The sequence below is a fragment of the Elephas maximus genome, chromosome X, assembly GCF_024166365.1.
Source record: "Elephas maximus indicus isolate mEleMax1 chromosome X, mEleMax1 primary haplotype, whole genome shotgun sequence".
Lineage (NCBI taxonomy): Eukaryota > Metazoa > Chordata > Mammalia > Proboscidea > Elephantidae > Elephas > Elephas maximus.
Window position 1 is genome coordinate 149,561,589 of NC_064846.1, and position 22,971 is coordinate 149,584,559.

The following is a 22,971-nucleotide window of genomic DNA, read 5'->3' on the forward strand; positions in this document are numbered from 1 at the left end:
AGTAGATTTTCTTACCTGATACATTTTTAATCCCGTTATTTTTATCATTTCTCTAAATATACATTGAGCAAGCATGATCTTGAAGGATTTGGAGAATGATATTTGGAAAAAAAATTAAAACGTGTATGGTATTTGTAGGTACTAGAAGAAGTTGATTTAATCGGAGGGTATTTTCACTCCAGCATCTCAAGATAAAGTCGTTTGGAAGCACACTAATATCAAACGTAAAAAGGAATATTAATAATCACCAAAAAGCCCACAGGTAAAATAGTTTGCTTATAAATGCTAAAAATCTTTTCAAAGAAAATGATGTTATTATTTTAGAATGTGGGATTCCAGCCTGTGAATGGCTTTTTATGCTTTTCAGGCGTCCCCAAATTCTTCAGCTATAAAAGCAAAATGTAAATAAAATAAGCAGTATATTATTCACTAATTAATCCAAATTTGTCCACAATCTCTTTTACTCTCCCTTGCAAGGCCATTCAGATGCTATAGAATGCAAAGGGTGGGGGGGTAAGCAAGCAGAGAAATTTTTCAGAGTAAATAGCATTTCTAAATATTTAAAATGAATAACACCATTTTCATTAGACAATGAAAGTGATACAATTATATTTTTAAAATGACAAATGAAGTAATGTACCCATTTCCCTATGGCGACTGAACCGTTCATTAAAAGCTGAAAACAATTCTGACCGTCTTCTACTCTGGTAAATACCATTAATTTGGATGCTGCCGTCTGGAAAGTGAAAGAGTATGTGGGTGTTGTCTGGGACAACCAGGAAGGTACTGCAGCTACAAAACATCCAGATACATTTTCTTTTCCAAGTGTTCACATTTTACTTTTAGTGTGACAATCACCCATATTTTCAGCTCAGCCTTACTTCAAAATCTCTCTAGAGAAATGTGGAAATGGTTAGGAGAGATGAGCTGCCTCTTAGAAGATCTAGAAGAAAACTATGAAAATTGGGTGAAAATCAAATTTTAAGAGTTTTCCTTAATTATTGATCCTTAATTAAAAATGTTTTAAAGGTCTCCAATATTCTTATAGGATAAACACTTTCATTCATGAAGATGTGTTTAGTTCAACTCAATACATTATAGACTTATTGAGGATGTATGATCCAGAAAGAATTGATATATAGACAGAAACAAGAGCAAGAAGACATGTACAGTCCCTAATCTCAGGTACTTTCACGTAGAATCAGTTACTTTGGTCAGTTCTGCCCAAATAATCAATTGGTGTAGGATAATTGAAATTCTCAAAGGAATATCCAAAATATACGAGAGAAATTCCCACTACTGTTAGTGTCAACAGCCCTTTGAATCTATTCAACTTCCTCAAATGCATTCTTCGGAATATGTCACAGAAATAGGTTCATTTGCATCATATAGTCTTATTTCTAAATAATCGGTCACACTTCAGAAATAAAATTACATCACTGAAGAAAATCTTAAGTAGGAAGAAGTTCTAAATCGTCCTTGTAATCATTTCTAAATATTTATGTAGATCTGAATATAAAATGCTCCTGCTAAAGTCATCTAAACAACCAGATTTCATGAAAACTAAGTTGCCAACTAATGTAAAATGCACCATCTTCTGTGTATCAATAAGATGGAGAAAACAAACACTACCAATTAAAGTATGACACACCACAGGTTGTCAGATTAAATTCTAATTTCGGTGATATTAAATGTATGCATAGAATCAATGAAATACAGTGGTGGGTTTTTTGTTTGTTCACTCTCTCTTCTCATCCAGAACATCTAAAAGTTGACCCAGTGGAAGTTCACAAGTAAGTGTGTTCAGTTATTTAGTCAGCCTAGATCCATAAATTGTTGTTGTTAGGTGCCATCGAGTTGGTTCCAACCCATAGCGACCCTATGTACCACAGAACGAAACGCTCCCTGGTAATGCACTATGCTCACAATCGTTGTTATACTTGAGCCCAGTGTTACAGCCACAGTGTCAGTCCATCTCATTGAGGGTCTTCTTCTTTTCTGCTGACCTGTACTTTACCAAGCACGATGTCCTTCTCCAGGGACTGATCCCTCCTGACAACACGTCCAAAGTATGTAAGACGCAGTCTCACCATCCTTGCCTCTAACGAGCATTCTGGCCGCACTTCTTCCAAGACAGATTTGTTCGTTCTTTTGGCAGTCCATGGTATATTCAATATTCTTCGCCAACACCACAATTCAAAGGCATCAACTCTTCTTCAGTCTTCCTTATTCATTGTCCAGCTTTCACGTGCATATGATGTGATTGAAAATACCATGGCTTGGGTCAGGCGCACCTTAGTCTTCAGGGTGACATCTTTGCTCTTCAAAACTTTGAAGAGGTCCTTTGCAGCAGATTTGCCCAATGCAATGAGTCTTTTGATTTCTTTACTGCTGCTTCCATGGCTGTTGATTGTGGATCCAAGTAAAATGAAATCCTTGACAACTTCAATCTTTTCTCCATTTATCATGATGTTGCTCATGGGTCCAGTTGTGAGGATTTTTGTTTTCTTTATGTTGAAGTGCAATCCATACTGAAGGCTGTGGTCTTTGATCTTCATCAATAAGTGCTTCAAGTCCTCTTCACTTTCAGCAAGGAAGCTTGTATCACCTGCATAACGCAGGTTGTTAATGAGTCTTCCTCCAATCCTGATGCGCTGTTCTTTTTCATATAATCCAGCTTCTCGGATTATTCACTCAGCACACAGATTGAATAGGTATGGTGAAAGGATACAAACCCTGACAAACACCTTTCCTGACTTTAAACCACTCAATATACCCTTGTTCTGTCTGAATGACTGCCTCTTGATCTATGTAAAGGTTCCTCATGAGCACAATTAAGTGTTCTGGAATTCCCATTCTTCACAATGTTATCCATAATTTGTTAAGTCAAATGCCTTTGCATAGTCAATAAAACACAGGTAAACATCCTTCTGGTATTCTCTGCTTTCAGCCAGGATCCATCTGACCTCTGAAACCAGCCTGAATTTCTGGCAGTTCCCTGTCGATATACTGGTACAGCAGTTTTTGAATGATCTTCAGGAAAATTTTACTTGCATGTGATATTAATGATATTGTTCAATAATTTCCACATTCAGTTGGATCATCTTTCTTGGTAATAAGCATAAATATGAGTCTCTTCCAGTTGTTTGGCCAGGTAGCTGTCTTCCAAATTTCTTGGCATAGGCGAGTGAGCACTTCCAGCACTGCATCCATTTATTTAAACATCTCATTTGGTATTCCATCGATTCCTGGAGCCTTGTTTTTTGCCAATGCCTTCAGTGCAGCTTGGACTTCTTCTTTTAGTACCATCAGTTCCTGATCATATGCTACCTCCTGAAATGGTTGAATGTCAGCCAATTCTTTTTGGTATAGTGACTCTGTGTATTCCTTTCATCTTCTTTTGATGTTTCTTGCGTCATTTAATATTTTCCCCATAGAACCCTTCAGTATCGCATCTTGATGCTTGAATTTTTTCTTGTTTTTTCAGCTTGAGAAATACCAAGCATGTTCTTCCCTTTTGGTTTTCCATCTCCAGCTCTTTGCACATGTCATTATAATACTTTACTTTGTCTTCTTGAGCCATCCTTTGAAACCTTCTGTTCAACTCTTTTACTTCATCATTTCTTCCTTTCACTTTAGCTACTACACATTCAAAAGCAAGGTTCAGAGTCTCTTCTGACATCCATTTTAGTCTTTTCTTTCTTTTCTGTCTTTTTAAAGACCTCTTGCTTTCTTCATGTATGATGTCCTTGATGTCATTCCACAACTCTTCTGGTTTTCGGTTATTAGTGTTCAGTGAATCTATTTTTTAATGGTCTTTAACAGCTAAAAAAGTATATTAGGACTTTCTTCAACCCTAAATTGCAACAGTTTTAACAGGCATATCAAATTTCGGAATAAGTCTAAGATACAACTAGTGATATCTTCCCATTTATTGGTCTCTTCCTGTCCAGAGCAAAGGGAAGTGAAGAAAACCAAAGACTCAGGGGAACAATTAGTCCAAAGGAGTAATGGACCGCATGTACCACAGCCTAACGACCCTGAGACCAGAAGAACTAGATGGCACCTGGCTACCACTACCGACCACTCTGACTGGAATCACAATAGAGGGTCCTGGACAGAGCAGAAGAAAAATGTAAAACAAAAAATCGAATTCATGAAAAAAAAAAACAACAGACTTACTGGCCTGATAGGGACTGGAGGAACCCCCGAGACTATGATCCTAAAACACCCCCTCTGACTTGGAACTGCAGCCATTCCCAGAAACCACCATCCAGCCAAGCAGTAGACAGACCTATAAAATAAACACCCGAAAAGAACATGCCCCATAGAACAAACAATTATATGAAACCAAAACGCAACATTTGCCCAAAAATAAAGATGAGAAGGCAGGAAGGGGTAGGAAAAACAGAGGAAAGAAAACAGGGAACCCCGGGTAGAAATCAGGTGAGCGCTGATAGAAGTGTGGGGACTGCAACCCATGTCATGGAACACTTTGTGTGCAATTTGTTGAATGAGAAACTAATTTGTCCTGTAAACTTTCACCTAAAACACAATATTCTTTTAAGTAAATTAGCATACAGTTTTAGCCTTGTAGGTAGATTGACACATGTAAGTTGGGCTTCCAAAAGCCCAGTGCCGTCGAATCAATTCTGACTCATAAGGACCCTATAGGAGAGAGTAGAACTGCCCCATAGAGTTCCCAAGGAGTGCCTGGCAGATTCGAACTGCTGACCCTTTGGTTAGCAGCCGTAGCTCTTAGCCACTACGCCACCAGGGTTTCCAAGTTGGGCTTACGAAAAAAGTTTTTGTTGTAACTTATTGCAGGGATTTTTTTAAATATAATTTTTATTGTGCTTTAAGTGAAAGTTTACAAGTCAAGTCAGTCTCTCACATAAAAACTTATATACACCTTGCTACATACTCCCAATTACTCTCCCCCTAATGAGACAGCCCGCTCTGTCCCTCCACTCTCTCTTTTCATGTCCTTTTCACCAGCTTCTAAGCCCCTCCACTCTCTCATCTCCCCTCCAGGCAGGAGATGCCAACATAGTCTCAAGTGTCCACCTGATCCAAGAAGCTCACTCCTCACCAGCATCCCTCTCCAACCCATTGTCCAGTCCAATCTATGTCTGAAGAGTTGGCTTCGGGAATGGTTCCTGTCCTGGGCCAACAGAAGGTCTGGAGGCCATGACCACCAGGGTCCTTCCAGTATCAGTCAGACCATTAAGTCTGGTCTTTTTATGAGAATTTGGGGCCTGCATCCCACTGCTCTCCTGCTCCCTCAGGGGTTCTCTGTTGTGTTCCCTGCAGGGATATTTTTATAAAAAATAATAAATTTCTGCTGAAACACTTCAAAAAAAAGGCCATAAATAAGATGACCAGAGTGTTGAGATTTTAATGCTTTAAACATCAAGCTTCACAGCATAAATAAAATGGATGATTATTAAAATAATTAAAAATAATAAATTTGAAGTTTTTTATTCTTAAATAATAATGAAACATTATATTACCATACCAGTATCAGCTCCCTTGTGAAAGAAGGTCACACAAGTTCTATGGTTAATATGACCCAGCAATTCGACTCCTAGGTAGATTCCAGAAAGGATTAAAAACAGGTATTCAAACAGATGCCAGTACACAAATGTTTATAGCAGCACCATCTGCAATAGCCAAAAAGGTAGAAACCACCCAAATGTCCATCAACTGATGAATGGATAAACAAATTGTGGCATTTCATACAATGAAATAACATTCAGTCATAAAAAAAGAATGAAGTATTGATGTATACAACTTGGATGAACCTTCAAAACATGCTAAGTGAAAGAAGCCAGACACAACAAGCCATGTGTTATATGACCCCATCGATAAGAAATATCCAGACTACAGAAGAACAGAAAGCAGACTAGTGGTTGCCAGGGTCTGGGAGAGAGGAGAATGAGGAGTGACCAAATAATGGGTCAGGGGTTTCCTTTTGGGGTAATGAAAATTAGATAGAGGAACTAGATAGAGGTAATGGTTGCACGACTTCATGAATACTAAATGCCATGGAATTGTACACTTTCATATGGCTAATTGTATATTACATGAATTTCATTTCAATTTTTTTTAAGTTCTATGGTTAGACAGAACTGAATTTACTTTTGACCCTGCCACTTATCAAGTGGCCTTTGGTAAGTGACCGAAATTCTCCACCCAATGTTAAGGGCTAACGTGAAGAGTAAGTGAAATACTGTGTTTAGGATACCTTTTCTGTACCCTTCTTTTTCCTTAGATGATTGTAACTTAATGATACCAATTTATAAATGTAAATAAGCAGCAAGAAAAAAATTAAATCACTATGAAACTGCTAGAAATTGATCCGAAGGAAGTAATCAGATGGTTGGCTTTGAAAGTATGCATTGCATACACACTCTCATAGACATTACACACATCTCAGTGTTGTTGGTACTAGAGAGAAAATGAAAACCAATGCCTATAAATAAGGGATTCCTTAAGTAAATCAAGACACATCAATTCAAGAGGCTACTATGCAGCCATCACAATCATGACATAGATTTGTCTTTAATGACACTGAAAGATGTCTGTGCCATATTGGAAAGGAGATGCCAGAAGCCAGTTACAAGATTGTATATATTGCATGATCTGTTTTATATCACATACAAACACACTGGGAAAAAGGCTATAAGAACATACACATACAATGTAAACATCTTTAAATGCTGGCATTATAGCTACTACTTTTACAATAAGAAACTCAGTTAACCGGTATCTATTTTGAAAAAAGAAGGATGTAATAAAGTTTAATAACATACTTTTCTCATTATCAAATATAATATAAAATTAGTTGACTTAGAATTTTACTCCCCTCTCCATCTGAGGTATGAGATGCTATAATAGAACTACTCTTTTTAGAGTAGAATTTTCCTTCGTAAGAAACAAATATATCATTTATCAGCTATGTGACTGCTGAAAAATCAAATGGTGAAAAGCTGAGCTGTATAACTGGTACAGAAATATCAGCCTGTCACTAAGTGTAAGAGAAAAACAGTCAGGATCAGGAGACAAATTTTTAGACTAAAAAATTTTCAGTGTAGTAAATCACCTAAAAACAATACCAACCCTCAAGAAAAGGCAAAATACTAAAAGTATTCTTGATATGCACGCAGAAGATAAAAAGACCCGGCAGAGTTACCACATTCATGTGAATTTTGAAGCTCTCTCCTTTCCTCAGCGTTTAATCTGTAATGAAGCTGGCATTCTCCAGAAAACCAAGGAAGCACATGGACATAAATAGAGATGTAATTCCTTCTTAATATCAAACTCTGCTTCTTAGGGTGTTTTTGGTTTTGGTTTTGGTTTTTAAGTATTTAAGGTTACTTTCAAAACATTTTAGTAGCTAGATTTAGAGAATGCAACAATGAAATGAAAATGGGTACAAATTTAGAATTAAGTGCAAAAGGAGCCATTATCACTTAAGGTATTTCAGCAGTCAAAAATTACCGTTAACAATACAGAGGTAACTTGTCATTGATTCTTTCTACTAAACACTGTTTTTAACAATGATGGCTAATATTTCAAAAGGTAGTAGGAAGTTGCATGAAGTCAGCTACATACATGCAACTGATAAATGGCATGTAGTTACCACAATGTACCCCAACCAATTAAATTTCTCCAAGGCTTTGGGACCTGGAGCAGCCCAGATGCACATTCTACACCATGAAGAATTTCATCAGCACCATCTAAGAATCCCCATCTGTATATTTGTCCTTATGAGGTGTCTATTTCTGTACATGGCTATTGTCCTCAAAAAGACTAGAAGTTTATTAAAGGCAGGTCCCTTTACATATGGCCCCTATATATGCCAACCGGGTTATTTTTTCTTAATGTTTATATTGTGTGTTAAATTAAGGATGAGGAAATACTTATTTCTTACTTGTTTTAAATCCGTATTTCTGTTTACTATCCTCCTATATGATGCTGCTTTTCCTACCCCATCCCTAGATTCTCCACAGTGGTCAGCAAAATGCTGGACACATGGTCAAAAAAAAAAAAGAAAAACAATCCCATCAAGTCGATTCTGACCCTATAGGACAGAGTAGAACTGTCCCATAGAGTTTCCAAGGCTTTACCGAAGCAGATTGCCACATCTTTCTCCTGCAGAACAGCTGGTGCATTTGAACTGCAGACCTTTTCGTTAGCACTAGGGCAGGCTTAACCACTGGACCACCAGGACCCCAAAATATGTACGGTTTTCAGTTAAAATAGTGGAACAATATAAGCAATAACTAGGTCTTTTAATGGAGATTTTAATGCAGTCTCTCAGCCTAATGGAAACCCTTATTTCCACTAACCCACTGGGACTTGGCAAACACACACAGGCTTCTGACATGCTCAGGCAACCATTACATGACAAGTTAGAGAAGCAGGGAGGGTCAAAAATATGCTTTGAGGATGCCCTGAAATCTACCTTTGAACATTGTTATGAACTAGGAAAGACTAGCGGCAAGAAATAGTCAGTGTAGGCTACAAAAAGGAGAGATGGGATGGCCCATTTTAAGCATTTAAAGCCCATAAACCTAAAAGGAAGAAACACCAAGAAAATAACTGTCCATTGATGCCACTGGAGGTCAAGTATTATCTTGACTGAATGGTGGTATATATTATTGTTAGCTGCCTAGTAATTTCAGCTACAGCCCATGCACACCCACTCCCCCCCACCACAAAAGAAGTCCATCTTCTCATCGTTTTGAATCATTACTTATACATTTCCCTATACATGCCAACCAGGTTATTTTTCTTCATGGTTGTATTGTGCATAAAAATAAGGATGAGAAAAAATTTATTTCTTACTTGTTTTAAATCCACATTGCCAGACACTCTGACCTAGAGATTTAGGTGTATAAAATGTATATGCATTGCAAACATGATATAAAAACAGAGCTGTACATTTTTCAATTTCCTTAAATTAATTTGGGTCTAAAAATCAAATTCTTAATAAATCTTGGATGCTGTACATACACTCCCAACTTTAAAAAGGATTAAAGGTTTGAAATTTTATTTTCTTTGAGTCATTAAAACAGAAATCTATTTTGACCCAAGTAAAAACTTAAACAACCTGAGCTGGTTATTTTTTTTTCCAAAATAAATATATCTCCAAGAGGACCATATTTTCTAAAGCCAAAATCAGGACACACACTGTGAAATGTAGGTAGATAATTTAACAGACTATTTGAAAATCAGGACAGGTGAAACAAATCTAGGATAGTTAGCCATTGCACCTATTTTAACTTAGATGATGAAAACAATTTAGATATAAAATATTCCTGCCCCAAAATATTTGTTGGCACAAATAATGAAAAAAGGAACCATGAGAGTTGTTTTCTTCACTATATATCCCTGAAAGTCTATTGTCTATTGTCATACCTGACAGACAGTAGACATTTAATTTATATTATTTTATTGAGTGAATGCTGGGGGTAGATCCAGGAGACGGAGGGGTGTGTGTGTGTGTGTGTGTGTGTGTGTGAATTAGAAATGGAGACAGATACAGAGAAGGTCAGAGAGACTGATTTTTTCTCATGATGCAAGACAAGTACCTTGGCCAACAGGAGGCATTTGAATGTTTTTCTTTTTATCTTACTGAGCCCCCAAATTATGAAACAAATAAAGTCATTAGAAAAAAAAAAGTGACTGAAAAAAACAATAAATACTGTGTTAGTCTACTGTTAAACTAAATTAGCTTCTATTTAGTTTGAGGGGTTAATACAATTTTTAAAGTCGTTATTTAACTAACGAAACGACCACATTGTATGATTTCAAAATGAATTTCAAAGGACGATATTTTGGTTCAGTGTTAATCTAATATGACGCATTTTCAAAACACTGAAAGAAAACATGTGCTTTAGATTAATAATGTCTCAGAAAAAACATGGAGATTCTTGTATGTATTGTACAGAGCCAGCTAAAAATACAGATTCACCACACATTTCAAAAATTATGACTATAGCCAGGGCATTCACAGTAGTTTAAAACAGAAGTTAGTGGGCCAATGAAATAAATGACATCCTTCTTTACAGACAATTTTAGACCCAGGCAACCCTGAATATCCACAATATCACGGGTACTTCTGGGCACGCAGAAGACAATGGTCAACAAGGCAGTCATGAATCAAGCTGAGACCTTAAAATCTCAGCATCGCACATCCCACCTTACCTCTTCCCCTATCAGTGGCCCAGTGCTCACCTGCTGTTCAGCTTGCTCTAGCCCCAGAGGACAGTGATCAGGGAAGAGCCCTTCACACTAAGATTGTCACCATTGAATGCTCTACCCACATGAAGAGCATTGACCTTTTAAGAGAGCACCTTGGACATGAGGAATTCAAAAGTCCATAAACCCCCCTCAAAAGAAAAAAAAATTGCCTTCAAGTCGATTCTGACTCATAGCTACCCTACAGGACAGAGTAGAACTGCCCCATAGAGTTTCCAAGGAGTGCCTGGTGGATTCAAACTGCTGACCATTTGATTAACAGCTATAGCTCTTAACAACTACGCCACCAGGGTTTCCCAAAATCCCATAGGAATGAATAATTTTTAAAAGGACTGATATCAGGAGGGCCAAACAGGACACTGGACCTAAGGGATTCCTATCAGGTGAGGTGGCGAGGCAGCTGTAGCTGTTGTACAACCACTAGAAAGTAGGGAGTAGAAATGAGGTGCAGGGCTGAGCACCAGGAAACGGAATTACTAGAAGGTAGATGGGGTTTCAGGGCACTGCTCTAGGAAGAAAAATGGACAGAATCTAAGGCAAGTGAAACTAGAGGTGAACAGCGTGGTGGACTTGGCTGTGAAAAGCATTGGAAGGAAGAAAAAGAGGCGCAGAGGTTTCCCATCACATTGCTGTGCCTAGTAGGTGGTTAAAAAAATTGTCAAAGAAAAAACCTTTCCCCGGGAAGAAAGATATCAGCCCCCTTTCAGCTTTTACCTTTTCATTCATTCATTTGGTAGCTTTGAAGTGAATGATCAATAAAGTATGTCTCTCGTGGTAACAAGACTCCCTTCATTTATCATGTTTAGTAGTCATATAAAAACCATCTTAATTTTATTTTTTTAACGTTCTTTCCTTGCTTCACTAGATAAACCACAGGGGAATGTGTCTGGTTTACAAAGTTCAATTATAAGGGCTGAGGGATAAACTCAGCATCATAAACATTTAAAAGGGTAATTTGTCTTCAGAAGTGTTCTTAATATCATCATATCCATATAGTTACAAATGTTGATATTTGAGCCTGTAGAGATTATGTTGTATGCAGGCACAAAAACACTACTGAATATAAATTATTTTAAGTAAGAAAAAACAGCTATAATTTTTCTTAGTAATAACAGAACATGTCAGAAGACGAAAATAGAGAAAAGCTAATCAAATTGCTTACAATCCTCATCCTGAGAAAGGTGAATCAATTTAACACTGTGCTCTGAATACTATAAAACTCGTTTATGAAAGCATTGGAAAATAAATAAATACCAGTGTAGACCTACTGGTTTCAATCATATTTCATTTTAAATTGGCTAGGCAGAGAAAACAGTTCAGCAACTTCAGTGCTCCTTCTATTGAAAAATGCTCACATGCTAAGGATCTGTAGGGTGACCTTAGATTCTGGTCCAGTACCTCTAGCAGAATAAGTTATCAGGAGAAGGGGTTTTTAATTTTTCCAGCTAAAATAAATCTCTTTGCTGACCAGATGTGTTAAGCTTCTATGGTTAGTTCACGCAGAGTTCCCTCTTGTTAATAAATTTAGCCCAGATGGTGGGTTGAATGATTCTTGTTACCATGCTACCCAGCTACACTAGAAATCCAGACTTCTTTGTCCTCATAGTTCATTTGTAGACATGGCAGCCAATTGGTGAAAACTCTAATAATACTAACGTAGCTTTTAAGAACCAACATGAACACTGTACTATCAACTCAGGCTACGTTCACAACTGAAAGATTGCAAAGGATAAAATTTATTACTGAATGCAGTTCATTAGCAGTGTTTTTACTATTAAATTTGCTTAGGTCCTTTTGGCTGGCAAATGTGTTAAAGAGAATTTTAAAATTTTTATTCAGTTTAGATACAAAAGTATAACCAAGATACTCTAAACAAAAAAAAAGGAAAACCAAACCTGTTGCTGTTGGGTCAATTCTGACTCCTAGCAACCCTATAAGACAGAGTAGAACTGCCCCATAGGGTTTCCAAGGAGTGGCTGGTAGATTCGAACTGCAGTTAGCAAATATGTGCGGTCCCTAAGATTAAATTTTCATCTAAAACTAGCATAACTTGAAATAAGCATGTTCCTTTGTCCTTTTCATTTATTTGCCAATGCTTATTCCAGTTTTTAAAAGGGCCTTTTGAAGTACGTGGGGGAAACAAACTTAACTGTAATTCATGAGCATTTGTGGCCGTTTGAGCCAGTGGGGGCATTTTAGGAGTCTAATGAGTTAATCTTTGTGAGAATTTAATTTTACTTAATCATTGCTATTTACTGGGAATTTTGACCACAGAGGTTTGCTGTAGATGTTTATAGATACCCTCCTTAACAATGAACTTGGAAATCCAACTTTTGTAGTTTTTAGTTCTTCTCAGTATCACACCTTGGTGCTAAGTTATTTGAGTCATTTCAACGAGTATATAATTATCATTATTGCATTACTGGTGATTAAAATAATTACAATTTTTTAAAGAATAATTAGAATTTATCTTATCTTTTAACATTTGTGGAGCCCTGGTGGTGCAGTGGTTGAGAACTCGGCTGATAACCAAAAGGTCAGCAGTTCGAATGTACCAGCTGCTCCTTGGAAACCCTATGGGGCAGTTCCACCCTGAGTCAGAATTGACTCAATGACAATGGCTTTTTTGTTTTTGTTTTTTACATTTGTGAACCTGTTTTATAAAAGTTATCATATGGAAAAGAATTCAGGAAAGTGGCAGGGTACAAAATCGACATACAAAAATCGGTTGGATTCCTCTACACCAACAAAGAGAACTCCAAAAAGGAAATCAAGAAAACAATACCATTTATAATACTCCTCCAAAAGACAAAATACTTAAGAATAAATCTAGCCAGAGACATAAAAGACCTATACAAAGAAAACTACAAAACACTACTGCAAGAAACCAAAGGAGACCTACATAAATGGAAAAATACCATGCTCATGGATAGGTAGACTTAAAAAAAAAGACTAAACACTGTGAAAATGTCAATACTACCCAAACTGATCTACAAATATAATGCAATCCCAATCCAAATTTCAACATCATTCTTTAACGAGATAGAAAAACTAATCACTAACTTTATATGGAAAGAGGCTCTGGATAAGCAAAGTATTACTGAAGAAAAAGAACAAAGTAGGAGGCCTCACACTCCCCAATCTGAGAACCTACTATACATCCATGGTAGTCAAAACAGCCTAGTATTGGTACAATGACAGATATATAGACCAATAGAACAGAATTGAAAACCAAGAAATAAATCCATTTATCTATGGACAGCTGATCTTTGACGAAGGATGGAAGTTCATTAAATGGGGAAAAGATAGTCTTTTTAACAAATGGTGCTGGCAAAACTGGATATCTATTTTCAGAAAAATGAAACAAGATCCATACCTCACACCATATACAAAAACTAACTCAAAATGGATCAAAGACCTAAATGTAAAACCTAAAACTATAAAGATCATGGAAGAAAAAATAGGAACAACACTAGGGTCCCTAATTTATGGCATAAATAGAATACCAGACATAACTAAACAATGCAGAAACAGCAGAAGATATAACTGGGATCTCCTAAAAATTAAACACTTATGCTCATCAAAAGACTTCACCAAAAGAATAAAAAGAGAATCTAGAGATGGAGAAAAATTTTTTAGCTATGACATATCCGACAAAGGTCTAATCTCTAAAATTTATAGAAAACTGCAACTTAACAACAAAAAGACAAACAACCCAACTAAAAAAATGAGCAAAGGACATGAACAGACATTTTACCAAAAAGACATTCAGGTGGCTAAAAAACACCTGAAGAGATGCTCGCCATCATCAATCATTAGAGAGATGCAAATTAAAACTACAGTGAGATATCATCTCACCCTGGCAATAACAGCACTGATAAAAAAAAAAAAAAGCAAAAAACAACAAATGCTGGCAAGGCTGTGGGGAGATTGAAACTCTTATAAACTGCTGGTATATAAACTGCTGGTAGGAATGTAAAATGGTACAACCACTACGGAAAATGATATGGCACTTCCTTAAAAAGCTAGAAATAGAAATACCATATGATTCAGCAATCCCACTCCTAGGTATATATCCTAGAGAAGTAAGAGCTATGACAAGAATAGACATATGCACACCCATGTTCACTGCAGCATTACTCACAATAGCAAAAAGATGGAAACAACCTAAGTGCCCATTAACAGACGAATGGATAAACATACTGTGGTACTTATACACAATGGAATACTCTGCATCAATAAAGAATAATAATGAATCCTTGAAACATAACACAATATGGATGAATTTGGAGGACATTATGCTGAGTGAAATAAGCCAATCACAAAAAGACAAATATCGTATGAGCCCACTATTAGAAATAGTCAAGAAAAAGCTTACACACAGAAAAAAACATTTTTTGTTTTTCACCAAGGATGGGAGGGGGAGGGAGGGAAAGTCACTAACTAGAAAGTAAACATGTGTTGACTTTGCTGCAGGGAAAGGCAGTATATAATATGAGGGAAGTCAGCATAACAAAACAAAGGCAAGAGAAGACACTGAGCAGTATGTAAGAACAAGAGGCAACAAAGGCAAGTACAACAACATACATAATCCTGCAACAACAGTAATAACAAACAATAATTTATGAGTGGATAATAGGTAGATACATATGCAGAATAGGTGTGGGAGGGCGTGTGGGAGTACATCCAGGTTCAGGTTTGGCTGTGGATATTTCTACATACATATTTGTATGTGCTACCTATATACTCATATATAAAATAGAGCACACAGGGAGCACAGTCATAGAAACAGCCTAGACACATCCAAATACCTCGCGGGAATGATTTACTGGGCAGGGGATATCTAGCTCAACTGGCATAAAGTAGTTCATAAAAAAATGTTCTACATCCTACTTTGGTGAGTAGCATCTGGGGTCTTAAATGCTTGTAAGTGGCTATCTAAGATGCAACTATTCGTCTCTTTCTGTCTAGAGCGAAGGAGAGTGAAAAAACAAAAGACTCGAGGAAACAATTAGTCCAGAGGGCTAATGGGCCACAGGAACCACAGCCTCCACCAGCCCGAGACCAGAAGAACTAGATGGTGCCTGGCTACCACTACTGACCACTCTGACCAGGATCATAAGTTCCTAGTTAGAGTGGGGGAAAAAATGTAGAACAAAATTCAAATTCATAAAAAAGACCAGATTTACTGTTCTGAGAGAAGCTGGAGGAACCCCCGAGACTATAGCCCTTAGACATCCTTCTAACTTGGAACTGATACCATTCCTGGAGATCCCCTTTCAGCCAAATAATAGACAGGCCTATAAATAAACAACAACACATGTGAGGAAAGTGCTCCTTAGAACAATCATCTGCATGAGACCAAAAGGACAACATCTGCCCAAAAGCAAAGTAAGAAGGCAGGAAGGGACAGGAAAACTGGACGAATGGAAATGGGGAACTCAGGGTGGTAAAGGAGAGAGTGCTGATACATTGTGGGGACTGCGACCAATATCACAGAACAATTTGTATATAAACTACTGAATGGGAAACTAATTTGCTCTGTAAACCTTCACCTAAAGCAAGATAAAAAACAGCAACAACAAAAAACTTTGAACTGAAACTACTATCGAGATCACCTTTCAGCTAAATAGCAGATTGGGTTATAAAATAAACAATATGCTCCATTAAAAAATCATCTACATGGGACCAAAAAGCAAAGATGAGAAGGTAAAGGGAGGCAGGGAAGCTAGAGTATTGGAAACAGAACATCCAGGATGGAAAAAACGAGAATGTTGACACAATGTAGAAAATGTAACCAATGTCACCGAACAATTTGTATAGAAATTGCTGAATGGGAACCTGATTTGCTGTGCAAACTTTCACTGAAAACACAATAAAATATATTTTTTTAAAGTAGTCATATGGGGCTGTTTCCTGTAAGGTAGTTGTTGTTATGTATATGTTTTTGGTTGAAAGGAATAAAGCTTAGAGTTTATTAGCAGGTGGTAGAGCTGTGGTTGGGACATGGTTTTTCTGATTTCAACTCCTGTTCTGATTTCATTACACTGTGATACTTCTCCTTAATTGAATACAAGGGACAATTTTCCTGGATTGTGAAAATTCTCAGGGTCTCAATAAACCTGGAGTGTAAAATTACAGGTGCAGGCTTGAGATAGAACTCAGCTTTTTCCAATAAAACAGATTAAACCAAACCACACCTGTTGCTGTCGAGCCGATTCCAACTTTTAGCGACCCTATAAAAGAGTAGAACTGTCCCATAGGGTTTCCAAGGAGTGGCTGGTGAATTCAAACGGCTGGCCTTTTGGTTAGCTGCCATAGCTCTTAACCACTGTGCCAACAGGGTGCCTAATAAAACAGATTAAGCTAGCTTTTTTTTCTTCTTAATTTTACTCTCAGCCAAATCGCTCTGTTTTCTCTAATTCTCAGCCTTAAGGAACCAAGGTCTCTTCTATTTGAGACCAAATCTCAAGGCTCTGGCTAAATTGATAGGTCACAAGTATTTATTGAGGCCCTTCAATTCACCAGAAACTGTGTACAGTTCTGGGGATGCGTGAAGACTAAGACACAATCTTGTCCTTGCTTTTAAAAGTAGGATAACCAACTCATCCAGGTTTGCCTGGGACATTCTCAGGTATTTAGCACTGAAAGCCCGGCTTCCAGGGAAGCCCCTCAGCCTCAGGCAATTGCGATGGAGTCTTGGTCTAGATTAGAGTCTTGCATGTAAATACGCAATCAGAATAGCACCACAAGTGTTTAAGGGCGACATACTAAAAGTACAGGGGAAACAAAGGAGAGATTCTCTCCATGTACCTGGAAGCCTTTTACATTTATCTGTCAGGGCTGCATCAGTACAAATCTCTTAAAACCATATCCTTTCTAGCCTCAGCAATGTGTCCCAGCTCACCTTTTCATTTTCTGCACTGTAATTAACTCAAATTCTTATTATTTCTCCATTCTCGTCAACGTTTTGGGCTACATTTTTAATTATGTTACTCTACCCACAACCATCCCTATTCCTCCTCCAGCCATCCTTAACTCTAGTACGTCATTTTCTCTATTATTGTTTCTAGTAAATGTCTGCTCCAGCTCACCTTAACAGAGGGCCTGAATAAAGTAGCACTTAGGAGATAGTTTCCCGAATGAATGACTCAGCATTTTGAGTTATCTGTATTTATCTATAGGGTCTATAGGGTTGCTATGAGTTGGAATCAACTCGATGGCAGTGGGTTTGGTTTTTTTTGGTTGGTATTTATCTATAACATAGATAAAGGGTGTTAGATAAAGTTCATCTTTGTTCAACAGAACAGATGAGGGCAATTTTTATGAGTGTTTCCTGATTGTCAAGTACATGTCAAGCACTTAAGTTTCCTTACTTAATCCACTTAACCATTGTGAGAGAGAATGAGTATTATAATTATCCTCATTAAAAAAAAAAAAAGTAAAACAGCTACAGAGACGTTAAGTAACAAGATCACTGGTGTTACGCAAAGAAATTCAGTTCTAGGTCTGTTTTACGATAAATCTCATGATTACACCATACTGTCCGTAGCCCTCAATATATTGAATACCTTGGTTACTGGAGGATACAATAAAAGGCAATAAGTAGTTACCAAAGCAAGCATTTGCCAAAAAAGACATTCGACTAGGAGAAATAGGATATCTCAAGAGCTGGATGGATACAGCTATCGGGAATCTAGGACCAGGAATTTATGACATTAGGTTAATCATCCAAGGCACTTTTATTGACTACCCAAACCAAAACTCACTGCCCTCGAGTCGAACTGCCTCATAGAGTTTCCAAGGAGCGCCTGGCGGATTTGAAGTGCCGACCTCTTGGTTAGCAGCTGTAGCACTAAACCACTACACCACCAGGGTTTCCAACTACAGCTATATATAATTCATATACAAGCTGAGGACACAAAACCAAATAAGAAAACATTTCTTTTATAGAGTCCCAGTCTTGAATCCAGTGGCACTGCCAAAGAGTGGCTAGAAAGAACCCCCTTTAATAATTTCTATAACTGCCCTCAAGCCATCCCAAATAAATTTAAAAAAGAAGGTAAGTAAGAACAGTGATTGCAATGAAAACATCACTTCAAGTCGCTTTCCCCCCACATCCAAACAGCTCCCGAAGCACACCTACCTACACAGAAAATCTAAGGCTGCCACTGTAAAGTTGGGGTTAGAACATCAATCACCAGGAGAGAAGGGGTCAGATCTGCAGCCACCAGAAAGATGTTCAGAACCAGACATCTGGGAGAATGAGAAAGGGATCAAGTTACTAGCATAGGGGTAGTAGACAAAGATTAGTTCTCAATAACAAGGGGGTAGTCCAGTTATTAGCATTACAGCACAAAATCCAAGTCAGGCTGGCGTAAGCAGCTGTAGGTGAGGACCCAAGCAAAAGATATACATGAGGCAGTGTAGCCCTCCAAAGTTGTCTACTGCTGTATTTTTTTCTTTGACAAGAAATTTTGTTTTAGTTTAAAGTTGCGGTATAAACCTATAAAACATGAGATTCATACTTAAGATTCAGACAGACCCAGTTTGTGACCTATTTTACAAAGCTTATTTTACAGAGTAATGGTACTATAAATCTAGGTAAGACGCTAATTAGTCACCGTAACTATCTTGGGTAGTAGGCCCTGTACATTTCCCAAATGTATTTTTTAAAGGTAATTCTGTAGATGTCATAACCCAAGAATGATTCCATTCACTTGTTTGGAATTAAGAATACCATGACCATCTTGAAAATACATACACATCTCTTCAAGAGAGGAAACCCTGGTGGCGTAGTGGTTAAGTACTACGGCTGCTAACCAAGAGGTCAGCAGTTCGAATCCGCCAGGCTCTCCTTGGAAACTCTATGGGCAGTTCTATTCTGTCCTGTAGGGTCACTATGAGTCGGAATCAACTCGACGGCACTGGGTTTGGTTTGGTCAGTTCTCTTCAAGAGAAGTGGCATTCTAAAGTGAATTTATAATTATGCCTAAAAGTAAAGTGGCATCGACATATCATTAGAAGTGATAAATATCTCCGTGATACAATAAAACTAATTTAAGTGAATTTAAGTGGCATCGACATATCATTAGAAGTAATAAATATCTCCATGATACAATAAAAGTAATTTAAGATGCAAACTGTAAGTATACAGCACACTTAGAAAATGACTGCTGGATAAATTAGTACAGATAAAATTTAGCCCCCAAGACATAGTGGAATGAATCTACTTTTTCTTGGAAAGGTGTACTGAGTGGAGAAAATTATAAATATATTTACCAATAACAATTAGCAATTTGTTAGGGTTATGCCAGCTGTCAGCAAAAATAAATCAAAGTGTCACTTGTTTGATAGTCTTCATTCAGAAGAGCTGATTTTTCAACAACTGGGTATCCTGGTGGCACAGTAATTAAGCGCTCTAGCTACTAACCAAAAGGTCAGCAGTTGGAATCCACCAGCCACTCCTTCGAAACCCTATGGGGCAATTCTACTCTGTCCTGTAGGGTCGCCATGAGTCAGAATCAACTTGATGACAATGGGTTTTTTTTTTTTTTTGGTAGCTTTTTAAACCATAAACTTAAGGAGAATGGATCGAAAGAAATAACTTTTTTGGTTCTTTTTTGACCTTAATATAGTCTTAGGTACAGAACAAGTTTGTAAACAACGAAGCATATTTCATTTAAAAATCACCCACCAACAGTTAGACTTACCTTTGTACTTTGGAAGTATTGGATTAAAAGCCTTCTTAGAAATCTAATTCACCTCTCTTTTTGACTACCTTTTTTTGGGGGGGGTCCTCTTTGACAGTCTTATACAAACGAAGCCTCCAGAAAATCTTTCCCCATCAGCCTCCCCATATCTGCTCTATTTATAGGACCCTGTCCCGTTAAATTCATTTGATGAGCCCATCCCACAAACAGGTGGGATTCACTGCTTCCTTTTAGCATGTTCAAAACTTACACAAGCAGGTTTGGGCCAGTTAATTATAATCTTACAGATCTTTTCCCTCGGTGTCCTGGTGTACCGGTATACCACAAATTCAGCATTTCTTAGTGTGCAAAGCCGCTGCCCAACTAAGCCAGAGCCTTGCTGGAGCAGGCTCAGGACTTTGCTTCAAGCCCTGTCCCATCTCATGTGACAGAACAGAGCCATACGCAGGTCATATGGGGCGAGGGCCAGAGGTGGGGCATGGCACCAGCGTGGCATGTGGACAACACAGGTAAGGCCCACTCTCAGTCCCTATCCGTGGATTCTTATTCTGTTTTTTCACATTCCCCCCGCCACTTCCTTGACATTTGGGGGTATGGGAATAATCTTATTAGTCACCCACCTCGGAAATGTACTGTTTCAAATTATATTTGTTGCCGATAAAGTGCCACTTATAAATAGGGTTGCCAGGTTTAGCAAAATAAAAATAAAATTATATATATATTTAGTATAAGCACGTCATATGCAATACTTGGGACATTAAAAAACAAACCATTGCCAGTGGAGGTGATTCAGACTCATGGCGACTCCAGGTGTTACAGAGTAGAACTGCTCCAGAGGGTTTTCTTGGCTATAATCTTTACAGAAACAGATCGCCATGCCTTTTTATTGGCAGCCCCACTGGGTGGGTTGAACCGCCAGCCTTTACATTAGTAGTTGAGTGCAGCCCTACTTATCAAGTAAGTTAAAGAGTGCGATAGTTATCATAATCAAAGAATCATGCTTGGAAACAGTGCATCAGGGCGCTGGTTGTCTGCACTGCCTTGTAATCTCAGTGGTCTGCTTATTAGTCAGAGATGTCCAGTCCACAAGACCTCATTTATAGTACAGACTTGTGCGATGAGGTGATGTGTGTGCCTTGTCAGAGTATGTACATGATTTTTAAAAATTTGTTCCAATAAATATTTGGCCATGTCTAGTTCAGTGGATGAAATAGATATTTTATCACGATGCTGAACATTGCCCTCTGAAAAGCAAATTGAAAGCGGTATGTATTTGGGCTATAGCGTTTTACCTACCTGACTGAAACCATCTGGAGATCTGATTTCAAGTTTAGGAAGTAGCCTGCAGTCCTGCAATTCCCTTGCACGCAGAAGACCCCTGGGAGTTGCCTAGTTCACCTTCTAGTAGCTACAACCCTGTATCATGGCAACAAGCCTAACAAGCGCAGTTCCCTGAGTTCTGAACATGAGCTCCTTTAATCTTGTTGACTCAGTACTGAGTAGGGGCAGGGTGCAGTTTACAGGTGATGAGCCAGCAGGGAGAAGAGGGATATGAGGCAGGGACCACACACAGTCCTGGATGAACTCCACAGAATAGGGTACAAAGAGAAAGGCAAGGCAAAGACAAACAGTACCACTGATCACACTTACAAGTTTAAGCCTCAGGAATGATTGTACAAAGTCAGCAATATGGGATCACCTTGGGGGAGATCAAAACGGAAATTCAGTAGAGCGAAAAAAGACATGTAGCCACATGTCACCATTGCAAGCCAAGGATGGTTAGACTGAAATAGCCCCCTGCAGATATTTTTGACAATCACTCCAAAGAAAATCTTATTCTCTGAATCCATAATGCAGTCTTTATTCTCATCGTATTTTCCCAAATCACAGTACTCCCATAGGTATAAATCTAGAAATTGAAAATCTTTTCATGTTCAAATATTTTTTAGGTAGTTTTTACCTGGATGAGAATTCAGCTCAAAGTGCAACTGAATTTTGGGGGACAGCTGCCATGCAAAAATCAAGGTGTTCCCTTGGATTTATGCTTTTGTTTCCAAAGTTTGTTATATATTTGAATGCATTTGATTTATTGTCTTTTCTCTTTGTATAGAAGGAACAGGAAAGATGACTATAATTATGCATCGTTTGCAATGATTAGGCATTTAATATGCAATGAGATATTTGCTGGGGAAGTGTAGCTATGGTTAGAACAGAGAAGAGGCTCCAGGGTTATGTCAAACTGCAAAGTGATACGTATGCGAATGAATTCTCAGGCTCATTAATCATTTTTGTACTTGAAGTGCTAAACTGCTAATGTTACACTGAGAGTGAAAATGAAGTAATTAAGGAGTTTAATAGCTACAGTCTTTTGAGGAGAAAACAAGTTGATAATGCTTCTTTTAATACGTTACATAAATTGGATTTTTTGTTAAATTACAAAAATCAGGTTCATCTATTGTGTAGCTTCGAATGAAACAAATTATTTGGCTTAAATTTGTATACGGGGTCAATAGACAACTCGCTGAAGGCAGCTCAACAAACTGTCACGTTCCTAAGAGAAAATCCCTGTTACCAAGAGCTCAGAAACACCTAGCAGGCTCTCACCTTCTGAGGCTCTAAAGCACTACTTCTCAAATTACCTGCGGTGAAGGGCCAGTTTTTGTCCGTTTGTTCCCAATTCATCGTAGAGAGATTCTGTCGTAAAATACAATACTCATTACCAGGAAAATGAAACAAAGAGACATAGAAAATACAAGCCCATTTTTTAATTATTGGATTCAACAGACATAACATTACTTGTCAAATTTCTATACAGGTTTCTAACTGCCTGCTCTCAATTCCCCCACAGACCAGAAATGGTTTGGGAAACAGGGGTTTGGCCATTGACTGACCCGATTCACAGATGGGTCTTATGCTCGGGTCGCTTGCAGGCTAGGAACACGTCATTAGCCATCTTTAGCATGGACTGTGAACCTGTCTAGGTAAGGGT

General features: G+C 37.9%; 1 protein-coding gene across 1 annotated transcript in view; it reads right to left on the reverse strand.

Annotated features, from left to right (window-relative positions):
• The window catches only part of IL1RAPL1 (interleukin 1 receptor accessory protein like 1), a 1,405,042-nt gene extending 1,383,674 nt beyond the window's left edge, over positions 1–21,368 (reverse strand). Inside the window, exon 1 of the mRNA XM_049871592.1 lies at positions 21,279–21,368. The gene's annotated coding sequence lies outside the window, so the exon portion shown is untranslated. The remainder of the gene's footprint in view (positions 1–21,278) is intronic.
• Positions 21,369–22,971: the final 1,603 nt, after the last annotated feature.